Here is a 9,531-nt window from a genome sequence, read left to right as displayed (position 1 = left end):
TTTATTTTCATTCTACACTGTACTTAGATGCTCGCTGAACAGGCATTGAAGTTAAAAGTTGTGTGGAACTGTGCTTCTCGGACTATATCCTACGGATTTCCCCCCCAAACTGGATTGTATTATATAAGTCATAAAAATGAAAGTATCCATGGTGGAATAATGTTGTGCTGTACTAATTACTGTGCCTACTACTAGTATATGTAATGACTTTTCAGGTAAACCTAAAAATGGAAAAATGACATTTTTGTCCTGACATGTTGTTGCAGCCTTTGGCCACTTGAGGACGCAGCAGGACAATGAAAAGACTCTTGCTCCTGGGCTTGATTTTCCAAAACTCACCACCGTGTCTCATTCGTTCACATCAGTTACAGTCTATCAAAACGTAAGTTTCAAAACACCTTAAGGCTCTATGTCATCAAAAATTTTTACTAAAATATTTAAAGTTATGGATTTTGCTTGATTAACACAAGCTGTTTTGGTAATGACATTTGAGAACGATTACTCACCGTTTTTGTGTTCTCATTGCAGATGCAGCTTTTATGATCAGTCCAGCCTGATGAAGAACAGTATATGACGTCACAGCCCCCTCATCAATAATATGGTAGGATAAGCTTGTAAAATGACTTGACCATCTGAGGGTCACCTCTTAGTGCTGTTTTGTGAATTACACAATTTTTATGTGTACATTTTCCTTGTAGATTTTGTGTCACTCAAAACTCTTTGAGTTGATAGACCAGTATTAACATGTCCAAAACTTTCATTCATTCATTCATTCATCCTCTGAGCCGCTTATCCAAACTCTACACTTTAATAAACATTGGTAGGATAAGCTGCATAGAAAATAGATAGGATACACATTGGTTGTATACTTGTGACTTTTGTAATAATGGCCATTTGATAATAAAATGTTAATGAGTTTAATAACGTATCATAGTTAAATTCATATTGTAAAATTATCATAGTATAATTTTAGTACGTCTATTTGTGAACTATAGTAAAAATATAACAGTTCGTCATGAAACAGGGAATTCTCATCATCAAAATAGCCAGCCTTTTCCAGGAAATTACCATGTTCTTTTATTGTTTAATGACTCTATTCTCAAAATGTTATGACTTAAACAGCTCAACTGTGGTTTTATTATTAATTTGGTTTAAAGAACATATGGCTGAATTCAGTGGAAAAAATAATTACCGTATTGGCCCGAATATAAGATTGTGTTTTTTTTGCATTGAAATAAGACTAAAAGAGGGGGTCGTTTTATATTCGCGGTCTAGACGTTATACCCATTCACGATGCTAGATGGCGCCAGATATCATTGAAGCGATGTTCTGTCATGACAGCTCAGGTAAGTTTAACCAGTTTGCATTTTTTATTGCAATGTTTTTCATTATTCAGATTTGTTTCAAGACTACAGTTACAGTTAGACCTCACTTTGATGGTTAATGCAGTTATTGCAATTTTGTTGTTTTTATCACAATAGATTGGTATATTTACATTTCAAAAACCAGAAGCCATTCATTTACGAATGTGATTGCACTTTAGTTTACATATTTAAATGTTCAGATATTTAGATTAGAATGAGGCAAAATAACATGCTTTTTCTCTCAAATATATTGTTATAATCATTTGTTTTGGATGTACTGTAATTATTTTCTGTATAAAAATTAATTTGGTGTTCAAAAAGTCTTTTTTTCAAACTTGAGTCTTGCAAAAGAGGGGTTCGTCTTATAATCAGGGCCGTCTTATATTCGGGCCAATACGGTATTATGGAATTATCATGTCATGTGTGCCGGCAAACACATTTTCTTTCATTAAATGTTGAAATGATTTTTTTTTCTTATAAAAAATCTTCTAAATTTTTGGGTCACTGATTTATAATCTGCCATCAGTTTTTTTCCATGTATACTTTAGTTTTACATGCAATCAGCATTAACGGTCTTATTGTTGTTATTCTTATATAAATTCTTCATCTTTTCACCCAATACCAGTTTAATACTGATTTTCACATTTTGGAGTGCTTAGGTATCAGTGCGTGACAGCACATTGTTGGTCTCCTCTGTCTGCAGTTGTCTAAAACATGGCATAACTGGTATTATTTTGCTATATATTGTTACTTTTTGACTATTTTTTAAAGTTGTGGGCTATATACACCAACTTTGTCAAAAATATCGCTTTGTAATAATTTTGCATTGCACAAAAATGTAAATCTTTATTTGGGGAAAAAAAAAATCTAGATCTTACGGAAGATCAAGTCAGTTTTGGATTCAACAGCCCCAAATTACGTAAGTGTTTATTTCATGCACCATTTTTTGTTGACCGGTGTAATGACATATATACTGTTTCTATTCTATCCAACACAAAAACAAACGCAACAAGCGGATCAAGAAAATCCAAAAATGGCATGTTTGAGACAGTTTATGTGCTTGCTGTACAGTACAGCATTCGATAGTTTTACTATACTTTTCATCCTCTGTCTGTTTAATCTCTTCGAAGTCCCCATTTGAAACAAAGCTAAGCTATGAGCATTTCAGGCTAATAGCAGTCATGCATATTCTAGTGTTGCTCTCCACATATGCATAGCCACTCAGCTGGAAAGCACTGATGACCTCCAGTTGACACCAGACACGGTAAACTGTCACCACTCATCGGGTATTGTGTCCAATTGCTCAATTTCATCAACAGAACAAACTATTACATGAATATTGGTCCACTTCTGGAGTAGATGATCAGTTTAACCTTAATACAAAAATGTTTATTTGGTATGGGTCTTGTATTTGAAGAAAATAAAAAGATCAATTACTTAAAAAGCAGGATCTTAGAAAATCGACCCTTGCACTTGACAGTGGCATTACTGATGAGGGGAAGATCATCATATCATTTACATTGCATTCAGATGTGGCGTGTAACGTGAATGATGAGTAACAAAGCGGCATAATGTGCTAGATTTCAGGGCCACTGAGCAGCTTGTCTAACTGTCAGAGCGAGAGAGAGTAAGAGAGAGAGGGAAAGAGAGAGGAAAGGGAGGTGAGTGAGGTGGGTAAAAAATATGCCTATACGGCTTGAACATGTTGCCCTGCAAACAACAGAATGGGGCTTTTCTTTAAATGATTCAAAGCAAATGTTCAAATATTTATGGAGGTGAAAGATTCATGGTTGCCGCATCTATGAACTTATTACTGACCCCCCACCCCCACGAGTCTCACAGTAGCTCGACTTGCTGGGTTGTGAATGCAGTTCCACAACCTAACCATTGGAAAATACCTGTTTGTCAATTTTGCTGTAGCACTATGGGCAGATCATTAGATTTTTGTTTCAACTTAGGGATCATTGATTAAAATAAAAACATTTGTTTAGTTGTGCCAAGAGTAAGAGAAAAGAATATTTACCTGACTAGTATACTAATAATGTATACATGTTTTAAATATAGTGGGGCAAATAAGTATTTAGTCAACCACTAATTGTACAAGTTCTCCCACTTGAAAATATTAGAGAGGCCTGTAATTGTCAACATGGGTAAACCTCAACCATGAGAGAGAATGTGGAAAACCCCCCCAGAAAATCACATTGTTTGATTTTTAAAGAATTTATTTGCAAATCATGGTGGAAAATAAGTATTTGGTCAATACCAAAAGTTCATCTCAGTAATTTGTTGTGTACCCTTTGTTGGCAATAACGGAGGCCAAACGTTTTCTGTAACTCTTCACAAGCTTTTCACACACTGTTGCTGGTATTTTGGCCCATTCCTCCATTCAGATCTCCTCTAGAGCAGTGATGTTTTGGGGTTGTCGTTGGGCAACACGGGCTTTCAACTCCCTCCACAGATTTTCTATGGCGTTGAGATCTGGAGACTGTCTAGGCTACTCCAGGACCTTGAAATGCTTCTTACGAAGCCACTCCTTTGTTGCCCTGGCTGTGTGTTTGGGATCATTGTCATGCTGAAAGACCCAGCCACGTCTCATCTTCAATGCCCTAAGCCTAGATGATGGAAGGAGATTTTCATTCAAAATCTTTCGATACATGGCCACATTCATTCTTTCCTTTACACAGATCAGTCGTCCTGGTCCCTTTGCAGAAAAACAGTTCCAAAGCATGATGTTTCCACCCCCATGCTTCACAGTGGATATGGTGTTCTTCGGATGCAATTCAGTATTCTTTCTCCTCCAAACACGATAACCTGTGTTTCTACCAAAAAGTTCTATTTTGGTTTCATCTGACCATAACACATTCTCCCAGTCCTCTTCTGGATCATCCAAATGCTCTCTAGTGAACCGCAGACGGGCCTGTACGTGTACTTTCTTCTGCAGGGGGACACGTCTGGCAGTGCAGGATTTGAGTCCCTGGCGGCGCATTGTGTTACTGGTAGTAGCCTTTGTTACTGTGGTCCCAGCTCTCTGTAGGTCATTCACTAGGTCCCCCCGCGTGGTTCTGGGATTTTTGCTCACCGTTCTTGTTATTATTTTGACGCCACGGGGTGAGATCTTGCATGGCGCCCCAGATCGAGGAAGATTATCAGTGGTCTTGTATGTCTTCCATTTTCTAATAATTGCTCCCACAGTTGATTTCTTTACACCAAGCATTTTACCTTTTGCAGATTCAGTCTTCACAGCCTGGTGCAGGTCTACAATTTTGTCTCTGGTGTCCTTTGACAGCTCTTTGGGCCATAGTGGAGTTTGGAGTGTGACTGACTGAGGTTGTGGACAGGTGTCTTTTATACCAATAATGAGTTCAAACAGGTGCCATTAATACAGGTAACGAGTGGAGGCTCGTTCGACCTCGTTAGAAGAAGTTAGACCTCTTTGACAGCCAGAAATCTTGCTTGTTTGTAGGTGACCAAATACTTATTTTCCACTCTAATTTGGAAATAAATTCTTTAAAAATCAAACAATGTGATTTTCTGTTTTTTTTTTCCCACATTCTGTCTCTCATGGTTGAGGTTTACCCATGTTGACAGTTACAGGCCTCTCCAATCTTTTCAAGTAGGAGAACTTGCACAATTAGTGGTTGACTAAATACTTATTTGCCCCACTTTATATACTGTATAGGCATGATTTATAGTATGTAAATATACTTTTTAATTAATTAAGGAAACATTTTAGTTTCCATTGTTAATGTTTGTATAGTGGCCAAATTTGTTCTTGATTGGCGGCTAATGGAATTACATTCCTCACTCCTTCAATAGTGCAACAGTACCAACAACCTGTCGAAAACACCTCTGTGCAGTTAAAAAAAAAAGTTTTTTAAAAATGTTTTTTTTTAAAGTGTACTGTATATTTCTGAATAAATACAATTATTTTTGCCCCCCCAAAAATGGGCTGTATTTTCATGATTAGCGCAAGTCAAGTGCAATCTGTAGTCTACATTTGCGTGGAGGTGGGTCACTGGACTGTGTTTTGGTCATTTCACACATCGACTTAAGCAGGCACTTCTGTAAGAAGTTTGTGCTGTTATTAGTGTGATCGCAACAAACTCCATTCTACGCCAACTACCAGTCACCCTTTCACCCCCTTCAAAGGCAGGGAGGTACATTAGGGCCTCGCTGATATTCCCTTACATGACACGCCTAGTATGAGGATGTACAAGCGTTTGAATGATGTGAAATTGGATTGGGAGTTCACCCTGGTTATCAGCCAATTGTAAGGCACATAGAGATTGTTGACACAATCCTTGTTTACCCTTGTCATGCCACTTTGTCAGGAACGTTTGATTATTTGCCTTGCAAACTAGAGCGTGACGAATGTTGACATCAACGTCGGGTGATCAGAGCTTTGTCTTGGAAAATCCGCAGGAGTTCCTCACGAGTCAGTATAATGAAATTCTTTTGGGTAAAGGTCACGGCAACAGTTCAAATGTTTATTGATTAAATGTCAACCCACCAGGTGAATGTGATTCACATCTCAGTGCAGACCGATGCAGCTATCCATCATATTTGAAGAAACATTGAAAGTTACACAGCTAAACATCATTGTCAACAGCTAATGTTTAAATGTAATATTACAACATCACTAATTTTAAACTGTAGTCACAGGACAAATGAAAGGAAACATTGCTAAAAAATGACTTTTAAAATCCTTTTTAACTAATAATAGGGTCTGTTAAGTGACTGCTTCCTATTCGGCAGCGTAAGGTGACCTGTACCACAGACACACACTTACAAAAATTAATGAGTGGTGGCTGGGTGGTGATGTCAAGTCACATTTTTTTATCGAGTGTGACCGTTCACGCAGTAGGCCTGGCCAGGAAGGAGCTTGAGACGCCAAGGTGTCCAACAAAAAGATCTTTAATCAGAAAAAACAGAGGGTTTCCCCAAAAGAAAAATGGCCGAAATGTGGCACAAACAGTAACAGAGCAAACAATCAACCAAAATGTCTCAAAAAGGCAACTAAGGTCTGTTCTCTTCAAAATACTAAAATGTCTCCAAATGGCAACTTAGGTCTGTTCTCTTCAAAATACTTTCTTCCAAGTGTTTCTGTCAATCTCCCTCAGCCTCCCCCTCCGCTTCATCTGTTCGTCTCTTATATTGTCCTCCAGGCCAGCTGCAATTAAGTGGCTCAAGCAGCCACACCTGGAGGCGTTGTGCGGCATGCTGGGAAGTGTAGTCTTTGGGCTGGCGGCCATTTTGACTGGATTCTTCAGCTCTGGAAAGAGAATGTAACGGCCCTCCACTACCTGCCCCCGCATGATGTCACACGAGCCTAAATCACAATAAATGTCTCAAAGGGCTTCACATGCCCACAGTTGACTAACAATTTCGACATCCACTGATCTGAACCCACAATAGAGTAAGGAAAACTCCCAAAACTCCAACAGGGGAAAATAGGAAACCTTGAGAAGGGCCACAGATGGGGGGAAGTTCTACAGATGTAGGCTCCCCATCCAGGATTACCAGACAACAATAGCTGTCGAGTGGGCATCATGTAACAAATTCAATGATGCTTCCTTTTCGGAATGATATAATACCATAGGTGGGACCCCAAGAGAGAACAAGCCTTCTGATAACCAAAGGCTGGAATCCTCCAGCATTGCTTCAGAGGAAGACGACCAGAACGGAACTGTGAGTGCGGTGATTTGCACCAGCAATTTTTTAAGACTTGTAGAACCTCGCTCAACCCCAAATTTTCTCACATTGGTGAAGATAAAATGTGCATTGTCTCTTCTTTCCCACATCAAAGTTTGGCAGCATAAGGATTGCGCTGATACCCATAAAAATAAGGCTAAAAATGTATATCATAAATGACACTTCTATAAATTTAAACGTTAATTAATTAATCATTAAATTTCCTGTTTGATGGCAGCAAACACATTTAGGGGTTGACAATAAGGACAATTTTAAGGTCACGGGCCCCACTATCAAAACCACTGACCCAGGTCAACACGTCAGTTATTGATCCCAATAATCACGAAAACGAAGAATTTGCTTGAATGACATTTTTTTTGCAGTAGGTATAATGAAAAGTGCAGCAAAGCGGTGCAAAAACATGAATATAGTGCAAATAATTGTATTCCAATTCCATAGTCATATGGCGGAAAACACAGACAAGACTGAAAAAGCAGTTTCTGCTCTTGCACTCCTCTTTAAAAGAAACTGCTGTATTTTAAGCCAAAGCAACTGTTGTGTTTAATAGAACAATATGTCTATATGCTGCCATAGCAGATTCATTACGCATTAAGCCCCTGAACTATTTTTAATTTGTCCGTTTTACCCAGAAAACCCCCGTTTACAGACGTCACGCAACCGCTTTTGTTTCAACCCAGCCATAAAACAAAGGTAATTAATTTCATTTAACATTAAAAATGTCTGTCATATTTAGCTTAGTCATTAATTGATAATAATATTTAAAATAATATTTCGTTTAAAAAAAAACAAAAAACAACCGACTTTAAAAAAATTATTCACTCGCATGTTTTAAACTTTTAAACAAATGACGTCACAATGAAAATAATGGTGTCCTAAAAAAAAATCACGGATAGCTACCTCATGTCAATTGCTTAATTGTATTTTTTTTTTGTTACTGTCGCATTTTCTCCGATATGTTAGATGATAAATAATCGATCCAAACAAAGAAAATTGAAAAAAATCGTTTAAAAGGGTAAATATATGAAAAAGAAAATCTCGACCACCCCTTGGTGTTTGCGATTTCTGCGTCATGACCATGTTTCACCCATAAAATCCCCCCAAGATCCAGCTGTGGCCATTCACAGCTGTATCTTGACACTCAGTGATACATGCTACATGCAGTTTTTGGATCGAAACCCCTTAACGCCGTATGTGGCGATTCGGCATCATACCGTTCCCGCTTTGAAAGCGGCCAAAATATCGTCTGCCTTTGTTCACTGCCGGTAGATTAATTGCAAACACATGCCTGGGAACCTTTTTCAAGCATTAGTTTCAGTCGGGTCCGACCAGAAACAACACCACTTCCTTTTCCGCACCGCGACATTCAAGATGAAAGTCACGTCGAATTCCTGCGCACCAACTTGACTAATTCGTCCAATTCAAGGTAAGTCAGCTGAAATAAAAAAATATGTACCGTCTTATTGTGTACTTGTGTTGCTAACACGATGAGATAGAGTTTCTTTGATGAGTATTTTTGAAGCTCTATAATGATTTTGGTTTGTAGCGTTTTCGCCACAGCCGGCATCATAGGAAAAGCACCTCCCCCCTCCCCATCCTCCCCCGCCACCCCGCAAACATAAATGCGCTGTTTGTCGCCGGTCTGCAACACTCGCACGCGTTTTATCTATAAACTATCACTCTCGTTATCATCTGTAAACATTACAAAAGTAACGTGTTGCATAAAAAAGGGCATTTGTAGTGATTATTTTTCTTCAGAACAAGAAAATGAATGCATCCTTTGTATGCAACGATGCACACGTCACGTGTGCCTCCATGTTGTTCCGCTTTTAGACACGTTTATTTATTTCACGTTTTATATCATCTGTAGACCTAACAAACATAACGTGTTGCATGAACAATGTAATTGCTATTGATTTATTTCTCTAATGAAAAATGAATACAGCATGTGCTGCTAACTATCAAACACAAGTATATGTATGTTGATGGTTTTCAACACATTTTATTTTGAAATTATAGCCGTAATTTCTGTTCCTTATTGTTATGCAGAAATACAAATGGATGCAGCGGCTTTTTACGCTAAGCAAGCACATCTGACCAAAACTCCTGTGGAGAGTGATGAGAGTGCTCTCAGTGAAAGTGAGGGCAGATGCTGACGGGCCGCCTCATCCACCTCCAACCACCAGTGCTGCACCTGCATGAGCTACTACATTGAAAAGAAACAGGATACCTTGGAGAACTGTAAAACAGCAGAACTCTGCAAAACTTGTTCATGCTGTACTGGTCCAGTGTAACTCGAATTCCGATAGTAGCAGATGCCATGACCCGAGACCGATGGTAAGAAATAAAACACTTCATTTATGTGACGACATGGCACCCAACAAAGATTTACAAAATTAGATTACTAATTGACACACTTCTCCCCAAATTTCAAGCTCTCCCTTAGGACCAAATGTTG

At 38.5% G+C, this 9,531-nt stretch overlaps 1 long non-coding RNA gene across 2 annotated transcripts in view; it reads left to right on the top strand.

The window, feature by feature from the left end:
- LOC130916413 (uncharacterized) overlaps nucleotides 1-9,531 on the top strand; it is a 91,090-nt gene that overhangs the window by 1,057 nt on the left and 80,502 nt on the right. Inside the window, exons 2-3 of one of the 2 annotated variants that reach the window (XR_009063278.1) lie at nucleotides 267-382; nucleotides 529-601. This is a non-coding gene — a long non-coding RNA (uncharacterized LOC130916413). Of the gene's footprint in view, nucleotides 1-266; nucleotides 383-528; nucleotides 1,236-9,531 lie in introns of those variants that run through there. The other variant, XR_009063277.1, reaches the window with a different exon arrangement.

Source organism: Corythoichthys intestinalis, chromosome 5 (genome assembly GCF_030265065.1).
Source record: "Corythoichthys intestinalis isolate RoL2023-P3 chromosome 5, ASM3026506v1, whole genome shotgun sequence".
Lineage (NCBI taxonomy): Eukaryota > Metazoa > Chordata > Actinopteri > Syngnathiformes > Syngnathidae > Corythoichthys > Corythoichthys intestinalis.
The sequence above is the reverse complement of the archived record's forward strand: the minus strand, read 5'-3'. Positions and strand labels throughout refer to the sequence as shown.